The sequence below is a fragment of the Danio rerio genome, chromosome 20, assembly GCF_052040795.2.
Source record: "Danio rerio strain M-AB ecotype USA chromosome 20, GRCz13ab, whole genome shotgun sequence".
Taxonomy (NCBI): domain Eukaryota; kingdom Metazoa; phylum Chordata; class Actinopteri; order Cypriniformes; family Danionidae; genus Danio; species Danio rerio.
This window is the reverse complement of record NC_141040.1, coordinates 21,678,810-21,706,716: the sequence shown is the minus strand read 5'-3', so window position 1 is coordinate 21,706,716 and position 27,907 is coordinate 21,678,810. Positions and strand designations below refer to the sequence as shown.

Genomic DNA, 27,907 nt, shown 5'->3' with positions numbered 1-27,907 from the left:
AAACACGTTAGCACAGCAATAAGCAGGTGGTGATGAGAAAGTTGAATAATGAACCAACGCACATCACAAGTAACTTTTCCCCCAAGCAGAAAAATATGTCAGTTATTAGAAGGTGCTCAGTGTCATTCACACAGCTACTAAACACCACTATGTTAACGCATAAAATTAAAGTCATGAAATAAACATTGTTTATAAACATTAGATGTAACATAAATCTCAATCGTACATAACTGTTTGGAAAACATCTAAAAAGATCCACAGTAATGACAACAAAAAGCATACAAAGACATGTGCCATGCAGAGAATTCTGGGAAAGTCAATTTATGGTTATTCACTGTATATATTAAGGAAACATACTGTTAACCATGTTACGGAATTTTACTCTAGCATTTTTACAGTTTTTTTACAGTTGAAACACAGCAATTTTTTTACAGTGCGTATATTTCACAAAAAAGAGAAAATTTGTAGTTTTTTGCATTATTTTGAGCAAATTTGTTCTTCTGTTTGAAATTTCTTTTTAAGCTGTGTCACAGCCATGAGATCCTTGTGTAAATTCCAGCATGGAGTTTTGCAGTCTATACTGGTCCGTACAAAGTGACGTCCTTGAGTTTTCAGCATTAATTCACGAAAAAGACTTGGTTTGAACCAATCAGCGCGCTCTATTGTGAATGAGGCGCAACTTTATTTATATGCATGATATAACTTCGAAGACTGTTTTTACCTGTTACAGTGTTCAGGGAGACGCCACATTGTGTTGCCAACCGTAATTAAAACAATTGGAAGAAAAAGAATTGTTCGGAGAAATGGGTCGTCAGTGTTGCGTTTATAAATGTGCCTCAACAAAGGTTTTGTTTTCATTTGCCCATGATGAGAGCACAGATCACATGTGGACATGTGTGGAATACAGTGGTCTGCTAACAAGCCACATAAATATTTTTGCAAGGAACATTTTTTTACCCAAGAGCTTTTCGCATCTGGAAAACTGGATTTGCCACTCCTCTTTTTTTCTTTTAAAGACATGGTTTGTGTTGATTGTGGTGTTTCTACGGATTTGGCAAGTGTGTGATCAATGTTTGTTGTTTATGTTTATCCAAATGGCAAAGTTCGTTAGTTATCGTCAACAGTTCTCTTTCAGTTTTTTAAGACATGCCTTAGTCAAAATGATTTAGTTAGTAAAAATTTACAGTAATATTACCACAATATTATGGACTGAAAGATCTGCTGTAAATGCTGCACTCCCAATGTAAACATGTAAACCCCTTATTCAAACTATTACCGTTGTGTAGGATTTTCGCTGCGTATGATTTTCGCCACATTTTGTGACAGAATAGTCTGGGATCTGAGAAATGCTGAGTTTTTTTTTTACCCATGCCATGCGTGCGTTATCAAAAATTACATTAAAACTACACTCTTCAAGCAGTTCCTCACATCCAATATCTCGTTTGTCACAGGGGGCATGCATGAAATGTTCCTGAATAAAAGTGAAAGTGCCAAACTGCAGTTAAAGTTGACAAATTCAGAATGAAACACCTGAAATTACATAAAACTCCAGAGGAAATGTGAATAGTGTGCTGACGCAATGACATTAATCGAATTATGTGCTATAACATAATATATAAAACAGGATCATGAAAGGAATATTAAAAAAAGCTCATGAAAACTCATGTAAACACCTTAATCACATTATTACTTTATTCAGATTAAGGAACGTAATTGCATTACTGATGTCCATGTAAAAAAATCACAATCTATCTCCCCTCAGCGCATGCACATAATGAAACTCCCCTTTTCATGCAAACCCTTCCCTCTTTCACCATTTGACACCTAAACAAAGCTGTATTCACCAACTTTCCTGACTTTTTTCAAACTTGAAGTGTAAAAACACCCTGCTGAGACAGGGGTTTCATAGCCCTATAAGATTTTAATGTTATTATTTCTTTTCAAAACCTGGGGCCCCATGAATAGTGGAACTTACTTTTTACTTAATTTTATATTAGGAAGATAAGGTTTCCACTTAAAATACATTTTTCAACATGCAGTTTATTTACAAAAATAGTGAAAAAAAGTAAAAAACAAACAAACAAACAAACAAAAAAAAACGAATCTACAGAAAAAGTATCTGTAGAGAAAGAGAGTGTTTTGAGATTCAATGGAGCCCCATACCCCAAATCACTGGCAAACAATTAGGTCATCATTTGTTAGGCATTGAGCATTTTATTTGTTTGTTAATAAAGATTTTTTTAATCAATAAATTAAGTATTGCATTATTTACAAAGCATGTTCTCCCCGTGGGTTTCCTCCGGGTGCTCTGGTTTCCCCCACAGTCCAAAGACATGTGGTATAGGTGAATTGAATAAACTAATTTGGCCATAGTGTGTGTGTGAATGAGTGTTTCACAAGTACTAGGTTGCAGCTGGACGGTGTAAAACATATGCTGTGTAAAACACAAGCTGGATAAGTTGGCGGTTCATTCTGCTGTGGTGACCCCTGATAAATGAAAGCACTAGCCGAAAGAAAAATTAATGGATTATTGACAAAGCAGTTATTTAAGAGTAGATAGTGATTTTTAGAATTATTCACAATGAGTCAAGGATTAATAAACTATTCAAATAAACATTTATACGTCTATTTTTAGGCATACAGTAATAGTTACTCTTACTGTTAATTAATACTTTATTAACACAAAGTCCTGCTGAACTATTTGCTAATGATTAATAAATTATTTTTTATTTCAGATCAGAACTGAAATTCTCAAAACTATGTTCAATCTTCACATCACTGTGCCAGTTGTGAACATAAAAAACAGTTTTTCATTCATTTGGATAAGTCGCAAATGCTTTTGTACATCCATGCAAATGATTATGTGAAATTCTCTGATGTTTCCTACATTATCAATAGCTTATGTCACATTAATCAAAATGTATTATTTTGTCTCTGTTTAATAATCTCACCCCTCACAGCCTTTAATTGTTTGTTCATGGAGTAGGTCTTTACGTGTAAACAAGAACAAGTTGTAATATTTTGTCATGATGCATTTATTTTATGCATTTCCATTTTTCAGACTTTTTTCTAAATCTGTCTGCAATTGGCTAATTTCTCCCAGGTGAATCTTGCTGAAGGTGCATCTCAAAGGAGATTGTCATGTGTTCACATTTCTACTTTTGTTTTGCTTTTTCTTTGTGCTATACAGCGCTGTCTTTTCCTTTCTGTGTCAAAATGACACAATCTGTCAACAATTACAGTACAAACAGCAAAACATAATTTAGCCATAGTTTACACCAGAACACTCATCCAGAGTACACTGATATATTGACAACATAAGTAATTTGACTGTCTTATCCTTACACAATGACACAAGGACTTGTCATAATGATGGCACTGACATGTTCATAGACACAGAAATGTAGTTTTGAGAGATGAAGGATTTTGAGCAAGAGACTAAATTTTGCAAGTAATTCAAGGTGTTTTGCCATTTGTATGCGTTGTTTTGAGAGATGCACTTACTGTTTTGCAAATGTCAGTCCTGATTTGAGAAAAATACCAAAAAAAAAACTGCAGAAAAACTGTATTAAATGCTTTTTTAATACAAATTCCTAGTTTGGTGAGTTCTTCTAAAGCGAGGACTATTTATGCTTTGTAAATCACTTATAAATTACAATTAAAGGCCCAGTTTTGTTCTAAACAGAACAAGGACATGAACGACTGAGTGATTCAGAACAAAAAAACATTCGTTTTCAGATACAAAAATGAAACTGCATAACTGTATCAACTGAAAAAAGTAGCAATAAAACATGATTAAGGATTTTAGTGTTATTTAGCACTGTTTGAATCTTTATTTTTAGATTGCTCATACAAATTAATACTTAATTTAGTAAAAAAAAATTAACAATAAAGTATATTTGTGCTTATAAGCTAAGAATACAGCATTTGAAGATGTATTTATAAACTGCTGACTAATGTATATTATTATTTAATGCTTAACACTAATGATCTATTTGCTAATGGGTATTAAATGATTAATACTGTGCAGTTATTAAACATCTTACCAGATTACTCAACATTTCCTCATTTTCAAGTGGTTCCAAACATTTCTGAATTTCATTTTTTTCCTGCCAAAAAGAAGGTATTATGTGTATATGGCATATTTTGTGTGTGACATACACAGTCATACTGTACTAAATGCTGTGAAATGCTTAAACAACTACCAGTGACCTTAAAAAAATAAAATCAAATTATTTTTAGAAGAATATAAATTATGCAGTACAGTATAGACCTTTTTCTTAAAACAAAAAATTACCGGTTATGCTTTGCGTGCATGCACTAGGAAAATGCTAAGAACTTCCGGTCGGCAGCTGCGTATAAACAGTCACATTCAGACAGCTTTGAAACGATAGTTTTAATCTATTTTATTCGCTTTTATCATCTTTTAACTAATACTGTTGTCGATCAGCGCCACCTTCTGTACTGATCATTTAAAATGATGGAAATCAACGGCTGTGAGGCATTTTCACCTCGTTGTCAGACGGCATCTTGTGTCTCGTCATCGCTAAAGTCAACATTTTCTCTTTATTTTAAATATATAACCAATCCAAACAAATGTAATTCACCAAAATGTTTGACACACACGTAGCCTGTACTGTCCCACTGACACACTGATTTAATAACTGTGACAAAGTGAAAATAAAGGCTAGTGCCATTTTGAAATGACAGAAAAACACAAACCGGGTATCAGTAACAGACTTGAATTGGTAGTTTTTGTAAATTGCATGACTTACATAACGTTACCTGGCAGAGCTGGAATGGGGCAAAAAATCGGCCCTGGCATTTTGGGCCAGAGCGGCCCACTAAATTCAATCAAAATGCTATCTATCTATGCACGTCCAATATTTTTATCAACTCATATTATATAAAACACAAAAGCCATATATATGAAATAAATAAATAAATACAAACTTTAATACAAACTTTAATCTCAATTTAATTTCTTTATACTGTCCATAAATATATTTGTTGAGTTCTAAAAAATACACTATTCATTCATTTATTTTTCTTCGCATAAAATTATTTATCAGGAGTTGCCGCAGTGGAATGAACTGCCAACTATTCCAGCATGTTGTATGCAGCAGATGCCTTTCCAGCCACAACACAATATTGGAAATCAGCCATACACACTTATTCACACACACTCATACACTACAGCCAATTTAGCTTATTCAATACACTATTCACTCAGCCTATATTCAATAATAAACATAATATAAAACTGCCTGCTAATGCATGGGTAAATCTTCAAAGGGAACAGTGTACTTTATAACCTCTTTCACCTCATCCTGCTTGCTGTTTCACTATCTAAACAATGAAAACATAATATAAGTCAAATTTGTTTCATTTTGATATTATGATTAACAGACACCAAACAGCCTGGTGTAGCTGCATATTTATATGAGCATTATCTTCACTCTGCATATTTATAACAAAACAGGGCATGAGAGTTGTTAGATAGAGACAACAAGATGAATTCAATATCACGTTTAACAACTATAGTAAGATCAGATCCAGCAGATGAACTGTCTGACATGCACTATACTCTCACCTGGGGTTTATGCTCACCCGCTGAACTACTGGCTGAAGGTCTTGGCAGAGAGTGTGTGGTCACGTGATTTGCGCTTTCAGCCGTGTACTAGAATGAACAGAGAACTTTTCAGAATCGCTAAATGAAACGCCGGTGTATTTCCCGCGATTTCTCTGCGCCTCCCTTGCGTTTCTTCTCTCTGGCTCTCGACTATTTTGAAAAATACACACAGACGACGCACGCTCACACGGAGTCCAAAATAGGAGTTTGTGATTGGGCCAGCCCAATGTCAGTAAAGAAAAGAACCAATGGGCTGCAGAGTGTCACATGGGCCGGCCCGGTCTGTCTGTCCGGGAAAAAAAGCATCTACTTTCAGATAGTCACAGATCACAGGAGCGTCAATTAATAAGGCAGAAAAAAAAAAAAAACGATAGGCTGCAAAGCCTTTTATGGGCCGATCAGATCATAAGACGATGATCAGCCCAGCCCAAAAAGTACGTCGGCCCACCGGGAAAGTGTCCGGTCTGCCAGATGGCCAGTCTGCCCCTGTTACCTGGTAAGTTTCATGCCAGTAATCTGGTTTGCTCTGTGATGCAGTGAAGTATTGTGTGTGTGTGTGTGTTTGTTTGTTAAAGAGCTAACAGCTGACAGGCCGAGAAAACACACACACACACACAGTGTATTTCTGACGGCAGACACGTGAACTAAGTTTTCTCTCGCGCTTGAACCACATCTGACAGATTATAACGGCTTTAACATACACCTTTCTAAGTTGTGTGTCACAAAAACACTTTGTAATCCATTTAAAACGCCATTAAAACCCATTTTTTTGAGCACAAATTACCTATTGTAAACGCTGTAAACGGAAGTTCTAACCATTCTACACTAAAAAAAAAATATTCAAAGATGATTCCTTGGATTTATTCAATTTTTTTTACATTAAGTGGCTGTAAACAATTTATTTGTGTTGAATTTAAACAAATTAAGTTGAACATTATTCAAATTAATTTGTTTGTCTAAATTCAACACAAATAAATTGATTGCAACAGTTTTGCATGCAACACTTTTTTTAGTGTACCAGAGGACGCTGGTCACAATGGCGTCCTCCATGCAGCAGCCAAGAAAAAGGTCTATAATAAGAAGTAAAAACAAAGACATTTATTATATACTGAAATAAAGAAAAACAAGACAAAATATAAAATATTTAAAATTTTAGAATATAGAAAACTAAATGCAGAAACAAAATATAAAATCCCATTCTGTGGAAGTCAGTGGCAGCAGGTGTCCAACATTCTTCAAAATATCTTATTTTGTGTCCATCAGAAGAAAGAAAGTCAAACAGGTTTAGAACAAGCGAATGGTGAATAAATGAATTTTAATTTCTGGGTAAACCATTACTTTATATATTTCATTTTTTTGATGGTGGCAAATTAGCTAAAAATGGGCAACATTTCAGATTTTAGTTGCCAATAGTGGACCCTAGTGGTCAAAACTGGACCTCATTCCTCCTTTCTCCTAGCCGGCCAAACCTAATTACGTTTCTAAATTAACCTGCGGGAGGAATTTAATAACGCTGGTGGGCCGCAGGTGGTTTGCAGTCCATTTTGGACACCGCTGCTCTATTTTGTTATATGATCAATGTTGTCATCTGTTTTCTTTTGATGTCTGCTGTTGTATCCTTGATAGAGGCAATTACTGATGAGTCATGGGTAATGTAGTGTGTAAGAATAGGGCCATCTCTTAGCTTTTGATCCTTTAATAATGTATCCTCTTGTGCTGTCTGATTTTAAGGCTGACTTAAACTTCCAATAAAGATTGAGCCATCGCAGCGACGGCTGGAGAAGGAATGACATCATCTGAGGAGTCAACAGGGGATGTAGTCTGATTGTTAGAGGTGGAGACAGACATCGGGATGAGGTGTCATTTTATTTTGGTAGTAGAATTGATTAAAAGCTCTAGTCATCAGCGAGTCAGTGTGACTAATTAAACCCAAGAGTTTAGAGAATAGAATTACGCTAATTACGGCTTCTTCAGAGCTCAGTAGGAGACAGGAGCGCATCCTTCTCACATGTTATGCGGATACGGAACACACGCCATGCATACAAATAAGATTGCTGGGAACCTATTCAAAATGCAAAATGTAGATGAAACCACATTTTAAATAAAATTTTCTATTTTTTTATTCCTCTAAAGTAAAATTATGTGATATATTAGATTTATGTGTAACCACATTCAGTACAAATATTTTATAGTTTTCACATAAAAAAGACACAATGATCTTGAAAAGAAACAGAATTTTAGAAAAATTACATTTAATTAATTTAATTTTGTCCACCAAACATTTTTGATTAAACACATTTTAAATATATAGGCTGGTCACACTTTACAATAAGGTTCATTAGTTCATGTTAATTAATGCATTTACTAACATGAACAAACAATGAACAATACATTTACTACAGTATTTATTCATGTTAGTAAATGTTAGTTAAATTGTTCATCGTTAGTTCGTTAACTCAGTGCATTAACTAACGTTAACAAGCACAGACTTAATGTTAATACTGCATTAGTAATTGTTTAATTATGATTAATAAATGCTGTACAAGTGTTGTTCATGATTAGTTGTGCGCCTTGCTATAAATGCTTATAAATAAGTTAATAAATGTATTAACTTATAAACCTTATTGCAGTGTTACCATTAAGCTTTAGTTTTAGATACGCTACAGTGTTAACTTTAGTAAAGGTAGCAAGTATTTAAATTATTAAACATTGAACTGAAACAATCATATTTTGGAATAAAATTATCTGCACCCAGTTTATATATAATTATATATAAAACTGTCAAACAGGAAACAACACTTAATTTTTTTTAATTTAATTTAATTTAATTTAATTTAATTTAAATTCTCTAAAAATAGTGAATGGTTAAATCAAAACACAGAATTCAAAGCAGTATTTTGTCTTGTTTTTTTTTTTTTTTTTATAAATGTCAAGGGCAGTGTGTTATATCTATTGATCCAAAAAACAGAATAAAAGTAAAAGAAAGAAGTTCTTTAAGTAACTTTAAGTCAGATTTTGCCAGAGGTGTGAATAATTGACTGTGAAGAGCAAACCTAAGCTGATCAACCATGATCTCTGATCCCTCAAGTAACAATACATGTATGTATGTAATTCATACAGGACTACTTTGACAAACCTTTGTCAAGTACCACAATACGTAGTTACTGTACATCCAATGCCAGTGAAAAGTGTGCTGTGTCAAAAGGAATCCCTCTGTTAACAGTGTCCAGAAGCGCTGTCCACTTCTCTGAGCGGGAAGGCATCTGGGATGGATCATCACAGTGGAAACCTGCACTGTGGTCAGATGAATCAGTATTTCAGGTATTTTATGGGAGAAATAGACGCCGTGTGCTTTAGCTCAAAGAAGAATAGAATCATTCATGGGTGCATTTCCCACAAAACAATGTAAAATTGTGGCTGAACTAGTATGATGCATCGTTTGGGAAAAGAATGATCTAGTGACGAGTGTTTTCCCAAAACTCTAGCTTCTCTGTCGCAGATCCATCGTTTGAGCCACATTTGTTATAATGTAAAACACCCTTAATGACGCTTTAAACGGGGTAGAGTAACTACTTCTTTAGAGAAGAACCCCATCATTTCTTTGTGCAAATTATATTGTTTTACACGCACATGCATTCAAAAAAAAAAAAAAAAAATACAATATTAGTTTTGGTAAAACATAACTTGTTTTCCATACTAATTGAAATGTATGTAAATGGCCAATGTTTTCTTTACACATATTATAGAGAATAATACATATCCTATTCTAAAGCAGAAAATCACTTACAAAAGCTAACACGTATTCTAATATCATAAATAAATCCTATGAATAAATAAATAAATAAACAAACAATAAGAGTATTTATTAAGAAATTAAATTTAATATTTATTAGGAAATGAAAAAATGTTTAATAACATCAAAATTGATGATGATTATTATTATTAAGTATGAAATTGCTTATTTATTTTTTTGAAAAGTCTATGTTTACAATTTGTCACATGCAAACCACTGCAGAACAGCCAGGAACTATGTTTCTTACTACAGCTCGGTGTAGTTGCAAGCATACAAGTTTGCGACGCAGTTTGCAAATGTTCATTGGAATCCAGAAGTATTGCTGTAGAGGGGAGGAAAAGTTATGCCAGCAGGTCAAATGGGCCCACAGTGAGAGAGAGAGAGAGAGAGAGAGAGAGAGAGAGAGAGAGAGAGAGAGAGAGAGAGAGAGAGAGACTTTGACTTTTAACAACTCTTTAATTACAACAGTTCAAAAACTGTATCAGTTTAAAAACAATTACAGCTTATTACAAAAACATGTATATACACACAAAAAAATAATAAAAAATAAACAATAACACACAAAATAAATAATAATAAAACAATGATAAAAAACTAATACCACCAAGTTTACAGCAATATATCACAACCTCCTTCTTCATTAGGTTGACATAAAATATTTTCAACACCCCATACAAGAAAGAAAGAATCAACATCATTCACCAATTCATAATATTTATACTCCATTACTAGCCTGCTTTTTACCAATATTCTGAACAAGTCCAAAGGATCAGTATTGCTGTCTAACAGTATTTTATTTTTTCTTGTCAACCATACTGCCAGTTTTGCCTTACCTAATAGAAAATTTGTTAAAACAATTTTTTTCTTATTTAAAGCATTGTATTTTGGTCCAAAGATAAAAAGACTATTAGTAAAAATGAAACCAAAGTTCTGACACAAGTCTCTCAACATGTCAAACAATCTAAAAAGCCTTGAACATCCAATAAATAGGTGAGCCATTGTTTCTGAAAGGCCACAAAATATGCATTTATCTCCTTGTACCGGATTTAGATGATTCTTATAACGATTTGTTGCCAATATCCAATGAGAGATCCGCCATTGTAAATCTCCGCTTCTTTTTTCAATTGGTACTTTATATAATGACCTCCAACATCCTTTTGGAGTGGTACCAATTTCAACAAAATTTCCCCATTTGGTTTCTGGAATTTCTCTCAAAGATTTTAAATTTAAAAATTTAACACAAAGACAATAGAATGACTTTTTAGATATTTCATCAAAGAAACCAAGTTGCGGTGTTTTAAATGAAAGTAATCTAGTATCATCCTCCTGCCAATCTTCTAAATTTACTTTTACACTAATCCTGGGAAATACAGTCTTAGTTACTTCTGTTTGCAATGGTACTACAGGAAACAATTTTTGAACCTCATATAACAATTTTTCAATAAACCTAACAGAGTGAACATTGATTTTCTCAGCAAGTTTTTCTGCAGAAATCCAACTATCCTGTATTCTTAAATGACAAATTTTGCATATTCCTGCTTGAATTAATCTTGTAGAACAAGCCTTTGATTTCAAAATCTCAACCAATAAAGGATTATAAACTAATGGTTCCTCAAGTACCCATTCTTGTGTTACTTCGGTCAGTTCTCTTTTAACTATAAATATTTGCCATGCATTTAGAACTGATGTATAAAAAGAAGAAAGCCCATTAAGATCAATATCTTTCAAATTCATTAAAAAAGGTGTCTGTTCAAATTCATCCGTCCCACTCTGTTTAATAAGGTGCAAGCAATAGCAGTCCAGTTTAGAGACTTTTGATAAAGGAGTTTTTGTGCAGTCTGCAATCTGAAAGCAGCTACTTTGGACTTAATGTCCATGAGGCCTTGACCACCCTCATTTAATTGTAGATACAATATTGTCTCTTTTAGCCAATGGTTTCCATTCCAGAAAAAATCTATGAACACTTTTTGAATTTCTCTAATAAAACCATCTGGTGGATTTAACACAATTAATTTATGCCATAGAACAGATGCAGCAAGGTTATTTATAACCAGTACTCTACCCCTATACGAAAGTTGTGGTAAAATCCAATTCCATTTTGATAATCTATTACACACTTTTTCTTTAACATTTTCCCAATTATTTCTTTGATACGATTCGGATCCCAAAAAAATACCTAAATACTTAAAACCATGTTTTTTCCATTTTACATTTTCAGGAATAACAGGTAACCTCATTGTACTTTTTTCATTGCACCAAAAAGCCTCTGTTTTAATCCAATTTAACTTTGCAGATGAAGCCCTCTCAAATAAAGAGATGCTGTTTTTAACAACATCAACATCTTTTTGATTTTTTACTAAAACAGCGATGTCATCTGCATAAGCTATTACTTTAACTGAATTGCATATATCATCAAGTTTAAAATCAGACAAATTATCTCTTAATAAACACAGTAATGGTTCTACTGCCAAAGCATAAAGCTGGCCTGATAAAGGGCATCCTTGTCTTATGCCTTTAAATATTCTTACTGGTTTACTTAAGCTACCACCTATTTTTAAAACACATGAAGCATTTGTGTATAAAAGTTTGATCCAAGAAATAAAAACATTTCCAAAACCAAAAGCTCTCATAGTTTCAAATAAAAAACCATGGTCCACTCTATCGAATGCTTTCTCTTGATCTAAAAACAAAAAACCAACATTCACATCATTTAGTTTAGAATAATCTAAAATGTCTCTTACCATGAAAATGTTGTCATAAATTGTTCTATCTGGGATACAATAGGATTGATCTGGGTGTATTAAATCACCAAGTACTGTCTTTAACCTATTAGCCAACACTTTGGCCATTAACTTATAATCAGTAGTTAAAACAGACACAGGCCTCCAGTTTTTAAGATCACTCAAATCCCCCTTTTTTGGCAAAAGTGTTAAGACAGCTCTTTGACAACTTGTAGGAAGACTTTTTTCTTTAAAACATTCTTGAATCACTTCATAAAAATCATTTCCAATAATATTCCACATAGACTTGTAAAAATCAATAGACAGTCCATCAATTCCCGGGGCTCGACCCGTTTTCATCTGTTTTACTGCATCCATTAATTCTTGATATGGTATAGCACTGTCCAAAAACTTACGCTGTGTTTCAGTAAGAGTAGGGATTTTTTCCATTATTTGTGACATGCACTCAATATTAGTTTCTTCCTTCTTGTACAAGTCTGAATAAAAATCCACTGCAATCTTTCTCATTTTTTCTGGATCAAAAGTCTTTAGTCCTTTAGGGGTCTTCAAACAGTACATTTCATTTTGTTTTTTTGACACTTTTTCTAAATTAAAAAAATAAGAAGTAGGAGCATCCATCTCGTGCAATGACATAAACCGAGATCTTATCAAAGCACCTTTGGCCCGCACTTGCAATAATGATTTTAAATCTTGATTTTTTTTACTTAAAAAGACTGCTGAAGATGAATCAGAATGCTGTATCATGCCAGACGTAATATGACAGATTTCATGCTCTATTTCCGAAATTTTTTGTTTTATTTTTCTTGTTGAAAACCATGTATATTGTTGACAGAAAATTTTTATTTGAATCTTTCCTAACTCCCACCATTGTAATAAATTTTTAAAATCTTTTTTCCTAAAACTCCACTCCTCCCAAAATAATTTGAATTTTTCATAAAACTGTTTTTCTTTCAATAAAGCAGTATTCAATTTCCAATAAGGGCTTTTAAAATTAGATTGTGTTAAAACAATACTGACTGTAATTAAATTATGGTCTGATAAACAACAGGGAAAGATATTGCACCCACTTACTCTGTTTTTATCACTACACTTTACATAAAACCGATCAAGTCTTGCTACACTAATCATTCCCAGATTTATTTTAGTCCATGTATAATGTTTTATTTCCGCATTTTGGTCTCGCCACACATCTATCAAATCATTCTGAATTATGAAACTTTTTAAAAAGGATGCCGATGCAGGATGTGGTTCTTGATTGTTTCTATCTAAAAGAAAATTAAGAGTGCAATTCCAATCTCCTCCCACAATTAGAAATCCTTCCAAAGTATAACTATTTAAAAAATCTTTTAATTTCTTAAATACTGCTAATTTTTCTGAGCATTTATTGGGAGCATAGATATTTATAAATTCAAAGAGTTGATTGTTTACTTTAGCTTTTACCAACATAATACGTCCTTTCTCTATTTCTACTTCTGATATAATATTTATATTTAAGTACTTTGAGAACAAAATAGCTACCCCTGCGCTGATATTTGTACCATGACTAAATACAGTTTTTCCTTCCCACCATAACTTAATCTCAGATTCATTCTTTTGATCACTATGAGTTTCTTGTAAAAAAGTTACATGGGTATCTTTAAGTTTAAGAAATTCAACAAGTAAAGCTCTTTTACTCCCATCCCTCATCCCATTTATGTTTAATGATCCTACTTTAAGAATCTGCATTGCAGGGAAGATAGAAAGGGAAAACAGGAAATAACAGGTAAGTAAAACAAAAATAAAAATAGATCCCTCTCCCATGTGATTTACTTTTTTCGTTTTGACACTCTTCCTTGTTCTTCTTGAGCTTTGCGTAACGTTGTTACAAACTTACTCAATCGGAATCGTTTTTGTTTTGAAAGTACCTCATAGCCCACATTCTTCTGAGCAATCAGCACCGATTTAATAAATTTATTGCTATCGGGAAAGTGCTTAACTATGTCAGTCTTTTTTCCTTTAGTTGAATCTAAAAAAGCATTCAATTCTTCTACCGAATAAACATCATCCAACGACTGACTACACTCAATTTCCGAAAACTCTGAACAGTTATCATCGCAGTCCTCCATATTTTCATCACTATTTTCATTCTCTGCAATCACCTCCGACTCTAAACAACTCTCTTTTAAAACTACACTGCCACCGACACCATCATTTTCCTTATCAACAGCCGTATTTTCCTTCAAAACAGACGGGCTTACAGCATTTTCACCGGCACTCAGAGTTGAAGTAAACGCACTTACCTCTAACGTTGAACTTGAGCCTTCGGCACTTTGCTCGGTTGTAAAACCAACTTCTGAAACAACGCTGGGTTCATCTAGCATCCCTGAACTGATACCATTAATGCCGGTTGTTTTCTGTTTTTTTCCCGGAATCACTACGTCTTTCACCGCTGTAGGCCGCTTCTCTTTGTTTTGACTGCTGTTGCTTTGATCATTGCGCTCTTCATTCATTCCGTCATTTTTTTCATTTTCTAATTGTTTCTTATGAGTGCATTTGAGCTTTTTGTGCCCCAAATCCCCGCACTCGAAACACCGCAAACTCTCTGTTGTTGCATAAACCATATAAGAACTGTCCCCGTGTTGAATACGGAACGAAATGTCTAAAGTCTTAGACTGTGCATTTAAAAACATGAATACATGCCTTCGAAAAGACAGCACATGTTTTAAAGCGACGTTTTTGCACCCAAACGGAACCATTTTGACAGAACCCGCAAACTTACCAAACCGATTCAACTCCTTAAGAATTTGCTCATTGGGAATGAATGGAGGCACGTTTGAGATTGTTACTTTAGTAGCCGGTGTACGCAAGGGCACTACTTGTACTAGCGTGTCGTTAACAACAATTCCGTTTTCCACGAGATCATTAACGTGTTTCTCATCTTTAAGAAACACTACCACAGCCTTATTCATTCTTGAGGCAGATACTATATTTTCGTGCTCAACTATTTCTGCCATTGCCAAAAGCACTTCTTCAACCGTAAAAACTTGGTCCGAATAAACTTTGCATCCATTCTTGATAGAGAAACCAGGTGTTCCCTCTCCTGAGAGAAACGCCATGGTTTCCCTTATCATGGAGGGGATCGCTGGTATTAGTTTAAACCAAACAAATGAATCAATAATACAAAATAAATCTTCTAAAAAAGAAGAAAAAAGGATAAAGGGGGGGAAAAAAGGAGAAAACAAAAGAAAACAAAAAAGATTAACCCTGAAACCAGTTCAGCGTGTTGCTCTCACACCCCACACCACTCCTTCACCTCGTGCAGAGAGAGAGAGAGAGAGAGAGAGAGAGAGAGCGAGAGAGAAAGAGAGAGAGAGAGAAAAAGAGAGAGAGAGAGAGAGATATGGAGTACTTTCATTCTCTCAATCGCAGTGAAATAGGGGCTTCTGCTGTAAGTGTCAGTGAAAGACGGACCCACATGAATTGTGCACAGTTTCTGCGTTTTTAAGTGGTTGGAGTGTTGTAAATACTCGTGTTCGCCTTGCTCACGTAGTAAGCTATGATGACAGTGCATATGCGATAAATGACGTCAGTACATAATAACCAGTTATAATTACTGAACCGATACCAAATTGTCCACGTCTGCATTGCGGTGCACCCAAGAAACAATTAATTTTGACACCCCTAATTATATTATAATCATAATATATATTATAATTGTGTATATCAATTTCATATATTGTATATATCCTTTTTTTCAATAGCTTTCTTACATTTTACAACTTAAATATACTTGTTTATGTTTATCTCTGATCAATATGTTTTCAGTTAGACTGATGTATCTTTTGCCTTTGTGCAACGGAAAACATGTTCAATAGTCTTTTAGAAAACAAAACTTTAGGGAAAGTATCTATACAAAAGAAAATCTTACTTTTAAAGAAAAAAAAAACATTCACAGTAGTTTGACAAACTATCCCTGGTCTCTCCTGCATAAAAGAATGAAAGTATGTTTAAACAGGATTGAAAACACAAGCTGTGCTTTACAGGCCGAGGCACAGCGCTTTTGAAAAACACTGAGACAGAGACAAATAAGAAAGATGTCTCAGCAAAAACGCATTCACAAAGCACAAATCAATATCCCACTCTTCCTGTCTGGCGAAAGCATAAGAACAAAGAGCTAACCTTTAAAGTCCCAATCAGTCCCTCACGCTCCCTCTGAGCCCCAAACTACAGCTCCGTCTCCAGGAAGAGAAATGCTTTCGTGACATTTTGAATGTGAGCAAAAGCTTTTGTTCTTTGTGATTATGTGAGAGTGCACGTGCGACTGTGTGTGTGTGTGTGTGTGTGTGTGTGTGTGTGTGTGTGTGTGTGTGTGTGTGTGTGTGTGTGTGTTCAGTGCTGTCAGTATGAGGCGGTTATAACAGGGGGAAACAGAGTTAAATCCCAGAAAGCTTGGCTCGCTCTCTTCTTCATGCTTGGCTAGTTAACACCTGACATTTGGTGTTGTGGGGCAATCCCCGAGCACTCATCTCTGAGAGCAAGAGAGACGGAGGACAGAAGAAAAGACGCAGATCAATAGCATTGGTGAAACCACTGCTAGTTCTGGCAGGAATGCAGAAATCCTCCATTCCCCGAACACAAGAGAAAGGCATGAGCGACTTTACATCTTTACCAAATAAGCCCCAGATGGGTCAGTGTCAACAGAGAGACACCGGCCGTCAGATGGACAGACAGAGAAACAGAGAAAGAGCAAGCCAGATTACGGTGCTGGAGAAAATATATATCAGATACGCAGCACATACACTTGATCCACTCAATACTCATTTAGCAATTTAGTTCTACTCCCGATAAGTTGCCATAGCAACAGACTTCCACTGCCACAGGAAAGCAGGAGAGCAGCCGGGAAGTTTTAGATGTGTGTATGTGTGTGTGTGAATGTGTGTGTGGACTCTAAAGAAAAACAGGTTAATATATATGTATGCTATATACACTGGGGCATCCCTAAGGAATCTGGTCCCCATCTGCAGAATTTGGTAAACAATTATGTTCTAGACCCCTCATGGACAAGCCTTCAGGCCGTGTCCCCTCACCTCTGTATACATTTTTTGATATAGTGAAAATCAAAATTCCAGAACAGTGTAGAGTTTCCTAAAGCTGTGGCCTAATGGTTAGGGAGTTGAAGATGTAATCCAAAGGTTGCAGGTTTGATTTCCAGTTGGAAATAAAGGTGCAGGAGTGAATGAACCGTACTGTCTCCCAACTATGGTATCTTACTCCCATCGTCTCCCATCAAGGCTACCCAACTGAGGTGCCCTTGAGCAAGGCATCAAACCCCTAATTGCTCCCTAGGAAGCAACGGCTACTCACATCTCTGGGTGTGTGCTCACAGTGAGTGTGTGTGTGTGTGTGCTCTCTCTTCTCACTCATAATGTGTGTGTGCACTTGGATGGATCAGGGCAGAGGACCGATTTCAAGTATGGGTAACCAAGCTTGACAATAATCACCTCTCTTCACTTGAAGGCAAGTACATTACAAGTAACTTTAGTTAAATTAACAAAAAAATAAAAGCTGGTGAGACAGTGGCGCAGTAGGTAGTGCTGTCGCCTCACAGCAAGAAGGTCGCTGGGTCGCTGGTTCGAACCTTGGGTCAGTTGGCGTTTCTGTGTGGAGTTTGTATGTTCATCCTGCCTTCGCGTGGGTTTCCTCCGGGTGCTCCGGTTTCCCCCATAGTCCAAAGACATGTGGTACATGTAAATTGCGTAGGCTAAATTGTCCGTAGTGTGTGATTGTGTGTGTGTGGATGTTTCCCAGAGATGGGTTGCGGCTGGAAAGGCATCCGCTGCATAAAAGGTGCTGGATAAGTTGGCGGTTCATTCCGCTGTGGCGACCCCGGATTAATAAAGGGACTAAGCCGACAAGAAAATGAATGAATGTAAAAATAAAAGCAATCAGTTAATTGACTTTACATTTTTAGTGGATCAGTAATTTCATTATATTAACCACTTACTTTCAATGTCTTTTGATTGGACACTTTGGGCTCTATCATACACCTGGCACAATGAGGCGCAAGGCGTGACGCAAATGTTGTTTGCTAGTTTCAGCTTGATGCAAGTGTTGTTTTGGCGTGTTGCAGCACGCTTTTAAAATAGCAAATGCATTTGCGCTCATATGTGTGCCCATAGGCGTTCTGGTCTAAAAAAGGAGGCGTGTTAAGGTGCATTGCTGGCGCGTTGCTATTTTGAGGATCTAAAAAAGACTGATACATAGACCAGCTAAGAGGAAGTCTAAAGTCCAGCACAGAGCGCATTAGTTGTGCGCCTTGCTATATAAAAATCACTGCCTCCATGCCTTCTTCATCTGGGAGGGCTTTTTTCAGTTTATTCATGACAATTTTTTTTTGTATAATGTTATTATTATTAGTATTATTTATTATATGCATATTTATATTTGTTTTATTAAAAACAAGCTTAGATTTGCCCACCAACCAGGTTATGGACCTTATGGGGCACATCATGTGTGTTTGGATATAACTCTTCAATATTGTTGTTCATTTATTTGTTTGCTGGAAAATTGAACTGAATTTAGAAATAGTTTTGAAACAATCTATGTGCTAAATCAGCTAAATTAATTATGTAGGCTAATGGATGTCTGTGCGTACAACACGTTTCCTTATCCAGTAAAGAGACTGAAAGTGAAAGTAAAGAATGAGGAGGCTCATCTCTTAACTGTTTTCTTGCTACTGAAGCATTCAGTTTTTCCACAAAGTCCGCCATGTAAATAGTAAATGCGCTATGACGCTACACAACTGACTCTTAAAGGGAATGAGAGACAAGAATCTGATTGGTTTATTCTCAAAACACACCTATAACTCATTAAGAGAATTAGCTCAACCTTGTAAGACCCTGCACCGTGGCGCAAAGTGGATTTTTCCGTCCTTAAAATAGCACAATTGGATTCGGACACATCATTAATGCTTTTGTGCCCTGCACTTTGGACTTTGTGCCATGATCATTAAAATAGAGCCCTTTATCTTATTTAAAATCTAAATTAAAACTGCCCAGATATTGAGGTGTATTGATCTAGAAATAAAGAAGAAAAAAAAAAAACACTTGCATAGGTCAAATGCTAATTACCAATTTAGAGTACGGGTAACTTTACCCAATACTCAATTCTTTTTATTTTATTTCAACCTGGCACCTTTTTTTATTTCTAAGAAAAATCCATATTTAATTGACAGCCAGATTTTATGCACTGTTAGACATTTCTGTAAATTACACAGTTATTTACTGTATTTCACCCAGTGTAATACTGCAAATTCTTTTTACGGTAAATAACTGTATTTACCGTTGCATTATGGGAATTTAGTGTGACGTCGAACAACATATACAGCGATGTACTGTATTTGTAAAAATTCATGTATTATACTGTATTTTCCACAACTGCTTCAACGCCACCTTGCGGCGATTCGACTACTCTGCACCATATTTTGCCTGAGGACCCTGGAGCAATTCTGGAGGACAATTTATTAGTGTGCCTGAAGAACATACTGGATTTAACAAACTTTACTCTGGTAAGCTGAGGCAGTGTTTAATTTTACAGAATGTTTTGTGGACGAGAATAGAACAAAGTAAAGTATAAAGTTGGCTATTATTATTTTCTCTGGCTTGGCGTTATTTCGCCCATTTGAGAAATATATCATCTATTAAAATGTTACCTTTATTTAATTTATTACATTAACACTACTATTACTTTAAATAAGACTGTTTATGACTATTAGCCATTGTTCTCGTCATATCTTTTTATTTATTTACATAGGAACCGGTGTTGCAGCGGGTTTTGGTTTAGGAGGGAACCAGAGGTATGCAGACAGTTTTGGAGGACACTTAGCACGAGACAACGGTCCGGCAGAGAGTGTTTTCCCCCAGAAGAATATGAATGAAAGACCAACAAATAATCCAGGTAAAAGCGCGTCTGTCTGTGCTGACAACACTCGACATTGATTTGAGCACCTCTATTAGCATTTGTTTGCTCGGCAACATTGGCTGAAGCGATCTTAAAATGGTAATCTTAACTGTTAGCTAAACTGAGCTAAGTTTATACTGAATTGGACTCAAACTCATTTTAACGTGCAACGTTTAACTTATATTGATTTATACTATATATATTAGATGTTGTGAACTTATTTTTCTCTGGTTTAGAGTAACTTATAACGTTAGCTTGAGAAAATAACATCGCGACGTAACCTATAAGAACGTTAACGTAAATCTATAACGTTACAATATGCATAGAGGTAAAGTTGGTTTTATATTCGCACATTCGTTCATTTAGAAGACTCTATACTGTTTACCATGTTACTTTGAATATTCGATCAGAATTAGCATGCCAGTATGACTTGAAATCAACATTAACACTGTTTATTTGACCGTGAGCATGTTGTACTTTGATAGTCATTAGCTGCTAAAATGATTTCGCTATTTAGAGTTTGCAAATAATACTTTTATGAAATTAAATTATTAAGGGGGAAGTCTGAATCTGCTAATATAAAACCAATTTTACCTCTATGCATTATGCTAATAACCACCTTTTTGCTATTTATTGTTTGCTAATTATTTTTTTATCACAACTCTTGACATTTGGTTTAACATAATTGTTACCATTATATTTTTTTCTGTTTAGATATGGCACTGGCACAGCAGCAGGTTTTGTCTGAAGAAACAAACAGCATTTCGGAGAAACATCTTGATCAGCACAGCCTTATGCTTAAAAAATAAGCAAGACCAGTAAGCAACCAAGGTAAACAAATAAAAAAAAAGTTGTGTGGAGGTTGTGGATTGTAGCATGGTATTCTTATCTGTATTTTTGGCTTTTTTATGGTCTCAGTATAGAATACTAGGAGCCTGCCTGTGCAAACTGGACCTCATACAACAGTAAGTACTGTACATCTATTTGTTTCTCAATATATTAACGTTACTTTTAATACAAAATGTGTCACATGTTTAGTTGCTAGCTAAATAAAAAAATCGTTTTCCCTTTTTTATTAAACCATTTAGTAGGTTTTTTTTTCATCTTTGTTTATAATATTTTTGAGCAGATTGAGGTCTGTCATGGGTCAGACATTTCAAAATACAATAATTAGTATTGGGATACATGCATTTGTCTATGTATTAAATGTCTTTTTCCCCATTTCATGTTGCCTAAATATTTTGTAATAAATAAAATAATACAATTTTTTGTATAAATAATTCCAGAGGATGAAACAAAATGCACAGCAACAACCAGAGTGAGCCAGAAGATAGCAGGAGAAGTAGTGAAGAGAATGACAACCATGAACAACAGTGAGTTATCCTTCTTTCACCAGCTAACTGAGAACTTTGATTAGGTGAGACACTCTCAATAATTGTATCAGTATTCAGTCAGTTTTAGTTTATTAGGAATACATAAAACAAATAGTCTAATCTGTCCTGCAGTGAATCAACCCATCACAAATGCTACAATGTTTTTGTAAAACCTTGTTAGGGAAAAAAATAAACAGGACATTCTGGTTAGTTATCTTTTAAACATGGTAGTGAGCAGGTTTTGAGCAGGAGCCAGTTGCTCAGTACCAGCTGAAAACTACCCCAACCTAGCTGCCATGCTTCAAAATAATTAACCAGTATATGATTTATTTTTTTTTAAACAAGCTTCTTCTATGCTTATGTTAGTCTGTTTGTCCTTATCCAGAGTTCTTCATAATCCTGGACTGGGCCAAATTCTGACTAGATGCTGTGGTGGTCATGGAGGAGTGAATCCTAAAAGACACACGTGATCAATGAGTTTCTGCATTGATCCAATGGGCCAGCCTGACCACCCGCTGGTGAACTTTCAAGCCTCTGGTGCCTAGACTGCGGCCTTGCACAAGTTTGGCTAGAGGAGAACTGGTCGTGCCCAACTGAGCCTGGTATCTCTCAAGGGATTTTATTCTACACTTTCGTCAGTTGGTGAAGTTTCTTCCATGCCACTGTCACCACTGGATCACTTGGCTACGATTGGTGGATCGGTGGATTTGCTCTTCAGTGTTTGGACTTTCAGCAGTGACATTTACTGCTTCAATTCTGAAAACTGGACTGAAGCAGCTTCAGTTTACAAGAACTTCTATGTTAAGCTGCTTTGACATCATTGATCTACATTGTAAAAGTGCAATAGAAATAAAGATGAATTGCATTTGAACATGTGAATTCAGACCTTGTTGAGCATTTGACACCAGAACTAGTAATATTTTAAAGTTGGGTTGTTTCTGAGTCGGCTAATAGTTACAAATATTTATTTTTCCAACTATATGCAATTCAGAAGTTAAAATTTTTATTGTACATGTATGTTCTAGTGCTTTGTGTGATTTATTTATTTTTAATGTGTTGATTTTATTGCTTAATGTAATTTTCACACATTTTCCTTAAATGCTTTAAGCATTATTAATCTTTTAAAGAATGGAATATTTTGTAATTGTGTCTGGTTTAATGTCAGTAGTACTTAGTACAATTGTTTTTTTTTTTTTTCTCAACAATATGCAGGTCAGACACTTAAATTAGTTTTGTACATGTATGTTTTCAATGTTTTTTTTTTCTTAAAATAAAATATTTTGAATGATTGAAATGTAATGTTTTTACACATTTTTATGCTTGTTTTAAGCATCTCCAATGTTTTAAATAAAGAGTGTTTATTTTGTTCATATTTTGTAATTGTGTCTTTTTTAGGTCTATAGTATTAAAATAATATTTATAAAATTATATTATAAAATATTTAGGACAAAATTAAAAGGTTTACAGTAGCTAACTGTTAACTTAGGTTTTTACAGTAGTTAACCATTTTCAGACACTACGGTAACATGCTGTAAACGGATTTACAGTTGTATACTGTAAATCTAAAATACAGTAACTTACTGGCAACAGTGTTGCCAGTAAGTTACTGTAAAAACCCTTTGAAATGTCTAGGTAACAACAATAAAGGTAACATCTTAATAGATGATATATTTCTCAAATGGGCGAAATAACGCCAAGCCAGAGAAAATAATAATAGCCAACTTTATACTTTACTTTGTTCTATTCTCGTCCACAAAACATTCTGTAAAATTAAACACTGCCTCAGCTTACCAGAGTAAAGTTTGTTAAATCCAGTATGTTCTTCAGGCACACTAATAAATTGTCCTCCAGAATTGCTCCAGGGTCCTCAGGCAAAATATGGTGCAGAGTAGTCGAATCGCCGCAAGGTGGCGTTGAAGCAGTTGTGGAAAATACAGTATAATACACGAATTTTTACAAATACAGTACGTCGCTGTATATGTTGTTCGACGTCACACTAAATTCCCATAATGCAATGGTAAATACAGTTATTTACCGTAAAAAGAATTTGCAGTATTACACTGGGTGAAATACAGTAAATAACTGTGTAATTTACAGAAATGTCTAACAGTGTACCAATAAGCGCGCGTTCTACTGTGAACAAGGTGCAACTTTATTAACATGAATGACATAGCTTCGAAGACTGTTTTTACCTGTTACAGTGTTCAGAGAGACTCCACGTTGTGTTGCCAACTGTAATTCAAACTAGTAGAAGAATAATTATTTGGAGACATTGTTGGGTCGTCAGTGTTTTGTGTATAAATGTGCCGCAATGAAGGTTTTGTTTCCATTTCCCTGCGATAACAGCATAGCTTGTGTGTGGACCCACAAATGTGGATTACAGTGGTCTGCTAACGTGCCAAAATATATTGTAAGGAACACTTTTTAACTGAGGTATTTTCAAATCTAAAAATGGTGGATTTGCCACTCATCTTCTTTTAAGAAAGACGTGGTTCCATTTAGTGTTGATTGTCCTGTCTCTACAGATTTAGTAAGTGTGCAATTAATGTTCATTGTTTATGTTCATTCAGATGGCATAGTTAGTTTTGTCAGCAGCACTTTTTTCAGTTTTCTAAAGACATACCTTAGTTTACAGTACGTTAATATCACCACAATATTATGGACTGAAAGATCCGCTAAAAATGCTGATCTTCAAATGTTAACATGTAAACACCTTAATCAAACTATTACCGTCGTGTAGGATTTTTGCTGCATAAGATTTTGCGAAAGGATATTCTATACACACACATGGCTGTTTGATGCTATTATCTGCACCTACAGAGTCAGTCAAGGACCACAAACACCTGCATTGCGAATTGCAGTTTTTTTTCCCTGCCATTCCGTGTGCAGCATCCAATATCTCGTTTGTCACAGGGGGCATGCATGAAATGTTCCTGAATGAAAGTGAAAGTGTCAAACTGCAGTTGAAGTAGACAAATTAAAAACGAAACACCCAAAATTACTTAAAACTCCAGAAGAAATGTGGATAGCTTGGTGACACAATGACGTTAATCGAATTATGTGCTATAATATGTAAATTGGGAACATGAAAGGAAAATTCAAAAAGCAACTCATGTCAACACCTTCATCTTATTATTGTCTTATTCAGATTAAGGCACATAATTTGATTACTGATGTCCATGTAAACGTGGTCACTGTCTATCTCCACTGCGCCTGTTGAGACGGGGGTTTCGTGGCCCTTTAAAGACAGATGAAGACACTTTCAGCCAGAGCAAAAGAAGTTGGTCATTCCAATTTTTCTTTTAATCATACTGGTTTTCCAAGTCTGTGGTTTTCAATTAACTTTCAGCCAATTGCTCTGGGTTGTTTTTTTAATTCCGAAGGTTGAAGGTTTTACATATTGCGTCAGATACATTTATATGGTTGAAATATTTTATGCTACCACATTTAAATATAGATAATGATTAAAACTGTTAGGATGATAAAAGTAAATTCCCTTCAGCTAGAGATATGTTTTCATTTGGCTACACCTGTAACACTTTATTTCAAGTCACAATTCATACTATTAACAAACCAAGTAAGACTACTAGCTAAATTAACTGCTTGTTATCTGCTTATTAATAGTTAGTAAGGTGGAAGATGGATTTAGGTTTTGGGTAGAATTAGGAATGTAGAATAAAATCATACTTTATAAGACCAAAAAAAAAACAAAAAAAAAAAAAACCTGTTAATATCACATTAATAGACAGGTAATAATCTAGTAGTTAATGGCATGAATTGCGACTTAAACTAACTTTTGCTGTGCAACATAATGGGACAGACCACACCAGTCACATAAAAACACCATGCAAGCTGTCCCATCAATGGAAGGTAAAACCTTTTTTTTATGATAACAGAATCTTTATAATGAATAATATACAGTGATTTCAAAATAAAAAAAAATGCATACAATGATGTAAAATATGCATATTACGAATTGGATGTGGCTTGTTGTTAGTGTTGATGCTATTTTGATTGGCCATTGGGTCTGGACACACAGAAAAAACAGGTAAAGCAATTACTTAAAACTGATAATATTAACATAATGATGAAATTGGCCAGCCCAGAGTCCTGAGCTAAACCTGATTGAATATCATTGGTAGGTTATAAGGCCAAGAAACCTACATGGGCCATTCTTCAACAATTAATACTTTTAGGCTTGTGAAGTTGAGTAAAAAAAACTTGATCAAAATTAACACAACATAGCCTCATAAGTTTACACAATTTGTCTTGTTTTCAAGATCTGTAAGTGGCCAAACTTAGATAAGAAAAGAAAAAAAAAAGTTTTAATCGTGAACTGAACAATTGTCAATTCCACCACATCTCAACATACAGCTTTTATTTCAAAATGAAATAAATTATTTCAGTCAAACTTTGTCTAAGATCATTTTTGTATCTAGTTTAACCAATCTTTCCACAATATATATAATAATTATACATTTGTCAATTGAATAAATTAGTTGTATGCTAAATTTTACACCTGTCACACTTTAAAATTAAATATGAATTTGGTTAAGATCTTATCAGAAAATAAATAAACTCAATTTGTATTTTAAATAGAGCATGAACTTATAAACTTTTAATGTGTGATGAGAACTTTTTTTAAATATTTATTTTTTAAATGTGTGTGGTGATGGAAACGACAGTGGTGGAAATGACATTTCAACAGTTTATTGTAAAAAAAAATCAAAAATAGCTTCACCCATTAGCTTTGAATTGATACTAGCCTTGATACTAGCCTATATATATATATATATATATATATATATATATATATATATATATATATATATATATATATATATATATATATATATATATATATGTGTGTGTGTGTATACAAAACTCTCTTATTTACCTTCATTTTGTTTGGTTTTTAAAAACATCTTTGAAGGCCCAACATGTTTTGAAATGATGTAGAATAAATGTATGTCCTTATCAAGCAATGTTTACCTTGATTTTTCTTCAAGTGTTGTAGATAAAAAATTGAATTCCCTCCATCTTGAACATGTTCTGAGATGTCACTATTTATTTTCATAGAAACAACCTAAATAATCTTTCACACAAACTTTTTAAAGCGACATTACAGTATTGTGGTTTAAATGAAACTGATGCTGTCCAACAGCTATATTTTGTATAAAAAAATTATATTAATAATAGTCTCACATTAATAACTATAAAACATTTAAATTATTTCACTAGTGCTTAATTAAGATACATTAATAGTTACCAGATAAATAATAAAATTTTGCATTGTTGAAGTTCAAAACTTTGAGTGTGCGACAAGGTGAAAACAGGGATTTTGACACCAAAAATGAGGTTGAATAATATGAAAAATATATAATAGAAAGCTAGTACATTTTATTAAAGGTCTTATTGTTAGTTTGACAAAGAAAGAGGAATTTAAATAAAATTATATATATATATATATATATATATATATATATATATATATATATATATATATATATATATATATATATATTTGGATATGTGATCAAAGGACACAAAAGTGCCCATAGTTGAAAAATTATCCGCATATAAACACCAGCAAGCTAAAATGATATGAAAAATAAAAAAGTGTGGCCTGATGGACTACTCATTACAAACATTGAACCTCTTTAAGTTAGTGTACTTCTTAGATTTCGTGAAACCGATTTAGCCATGCAATTTTCTACACCGAGTGATCACTGTATGATCTTAGAGCCACACATTTTTTCTTTTTCAAATTAATTGCTATTAAATTACCTAAGATCTGCATCCATAGTGCTGTACTGATTATAATCACCAGATGTTGCCAGAAAAAGAAGCATCTGTGGCAAATTTACAACTTTTTTCTCCTAAAACATGACTGGATTTAATCAGATTATAAAAAACAAATAGGAAACGTGAGATCTGGTTTTACCGCTAAATGCTGATGCATAAAATAAAGAAATAAATACATTTCAAATTCACAAGTGGGGTGTTAAGCATCACTGTATAATTCAACAGGGCACCTTCACACTGTGATTGCTGCATCACATAAGGACTCTTTATCATGTGCATTCACATTTATTCATTTGGCAGATGCCTAAATATAAAGTGAATTACAAATGTGAAACATGTAAGTCATTCCCAAGCAAGCATGAATGTGAGAAGTGCTGCAAAACAAAGCAACAAAATAAGATTGAACAGAAATAGAAGGTGTGACACATCGGAGAAACTGTGAAAAAGGGAGATAGAGAGGTCTACATTAAAAGAATTATCTTAGCAAGTAAATAAGTAAGTAAAGTTTATTTATAAAGCACATTTAACTTCCGTTTGGCACTGACCAAAGTACTGAACAAAATATACATACTAAAACAGTAAAATAACAATAAAAGTAATAATAAGAATAATAGTACAATAATAA

The 27,907-nt window shown here is 34.3% G+C and overlaps 2 long non-coding RNA genes across 6 annotated transcripts in view; one reads left to right on the top strand and one right to left on the bottom strand.

The window, feature by feature from the left end:
• Positions 1 to 27,907, bottom strand: part of LOC110438169 (uncharacterized) — a 236,490-nt gene that overhangs the window by 23,696 nt on the left and 184,887 nt on the right. The window contains exon 1 of one of the 5 annotated variants that reach the window (XR_015518331.1): positions 5,594 to 5,773. The exons of the other annotated variants lie outside the window; for them this stretch is intronic. This is a non-coding gene — a long non-coding RNA (uncharacterized LOC110438169). Of the gene's footprint in view, positions 1 to 5,593; positions 5,774 to 27,907 lie in introns of those variants that run through there. 5 annotated transcript variants of the gene reach the window in all.
• Positions 21,011 to 22,844, top strand: LOC147839129 (uncharacterized). Its single transcript, XR_015518323.1, has 3 exons — positions 21,011 to 21,069; positions 21,391 to 21,477; positions 21,863 to 22,844. It is a non-coding gene; the product is annotated as an uncharacterized LOC147839129 (long non-coding RNA).